We start from the raw sequence: 1,810 nt of genomic DNA, 5'->3' as shown, positions 1-1,810 counted from the left end.
TTCCCACACTCGGAACAGGTGAATGGCATCGTCCCAGTGTGAACTGGCCTGTGTGCCTTGAATTGGGACGACTGAATGAATCTCTTCCCACACTCTTTTTAAAAATAAATTTAGAGGATCCAATTATTTTTATTTGCTTTTCCAATTAAGGAGCAATTTTGCGTGGCCAATCCCCTAGCCTGCACATCTTTGGGTTGTGGGGGCGAAACCCACGCAGACACGGGGAGAATGTGCAAACTCCACACGGACAGTGACCCAGGGCCGGGATTCGGACCCGGGTCCTCAGCGGCGCAGTCCCAGTGCTAACCACTGCTCCACTTGCCGCCCTGAGAATTATGTGTTGTTTAAATTTGACGCCTCTGTGTTTTGCTGTGAAACATTCTGCAGCCTAAATACCGTTCATATAAAGAAAGGAGGAGTGACAGCAAATCCGCACTGAGCCTGGATTTCCTCATCTCCCTGAGTGGCTTTTCCTGTTTCTCTATCATTAAGGCCGAATTTATCAATAAGGCGATTCAGTTAAATCTCTGCAATTTCCTCTAACTCAGCTCTAGCATTGTTTGTGCCTGTCTACATGAGCACACATTACCATTAGATATGTTTCGGATGATGATTAAAATGTTAATCTGCGTCTGTAAAGCCATTCAATTCTGTCGTGAACTGAACGAGCTGCCAATATCTGCACTGGGTCAAAATCGGAACATCATTTATTTCTCATTGTGACTTGAAAATTCAGTACTTTGTTGAATGAATATTTGAGGCCAAGGTGAAATCAAATATAATATCCGTGTAATATACGAGATTCAGTTAATATTCAGTAAAGTCGTCATCGTCCCGATGGTCATCTGCTGATCTCCCTTCTGAGGGGGCGAGCTGCCTGGTGAGGATCACCACACATCTGGCGAGGGGTTAGGTTGAGAAGGCAGAGCCTTCATGAATAACCTCAGCCGATACGAGAATTGATGATGCCCTGTTGAACTAGCTCTGCATCAAGAACCAGCTGTCCAGCCCACTGAGCTAAACCGGACGCCAAAACATTGAATTCCGAGCCAGCCAGGAGTCGAACCTGGAATCTCCTGATTCGTAGTCAGGTGCGTTACCCATTACGCCACTGGCCCAGCCGTGGTGCATGGCGTTTGCTATTCCTCTTTGATGAAGACCAGTTATGAGATTGAGGTAATATTCAGCAACAGACTAAACCTGAAACGTGAGATTTCTGCCTGGTTTCACCTGAGGAAGGAGCTGCGCTCCGAAAGCTAGTGATTCGAAACAAACCTGTTGGACTTTAATCTGGTGTTGTAAAACTTATTACTGTGCTCACCCGAGTTCAACACCGGCCTCTCCACATCACAGTTGGATGAAAGACTGAGGACAGGGTCAGGGAAACAGCTTGCTCCGCTTGGCTTGTCTGCTTTGAATGAGTCGGCTGAGGGGCCTTTATTTGTTATGAAGTGAGCCCCCAGCTGCTCTCTGGGAGGAAGTCATGCCTCATAAGGCTGCCAGCCAATTGGAGGCCAGCAGCTCAGTGCTACCAGAGGCAGTGGCCAGTGCCGGTACTACTGCTAGGCCGAGGAGGAGATATTCTGCGGTAGAACCAAATCTCCAGGGATCTCAAGCACAGTGAGATGGTCAGGTGGGAACGGTAAAGGCAAGAGAAAAACCTGAGGGGAGCGTCTCCAATTGGCACAGAGATCCGAAAAGGAGACCCCTCCTCCTTTCCTGGCCAACAAGCTGCAGGGTCAAACTTGCTGAGATGTACATTTGGTGCAGGCCTCTCCTGCCACCCTTTAAATATACCGTGGGCAGCACG

At 48.3% G+C, this 1,810-nt stretch overlaps 1 non-coding gene across 1 annotated transcript; it reads right to left on the bottom strand.

Annotated features, from left to right (window-relative positions):
- Positions 1-1,045: 1,045 nt before the first annotated feature.
- Positions 1,046-1,118, bottom strand: trnar-acg (transfer RNA arginine (anticodon ACG)). Its single transcript has one exon. It is a non-coding gene; the product is annotated as a tRNA-Arg (tRNA).
- Positions 1,119-1,810: the final 692 nt, after the last annotated feature.

This window comes from Scyliorhinus torazame, chromosome 5 (assembly GCF_047496885.1).
Source record: "Scyliorhinus torazame isolate Kashiwa2021f chromosome 5, sScyTor2.1, whole genome shotgun sequence".
Taxonomy (NCBI): domain Eukaryota; kingdom Metazoa; phylum Chordata; class Chondrichthyes; order Carcharhiniformes; family Scyliorhinidae; genus Scyliorhinus; species Scyliorhinus torazame.
The sequence above is the reverse complement of the archived record's forward strand: the minus strand, read 5'-3'. Positions and strand labels throughout refer to the sequence as shown.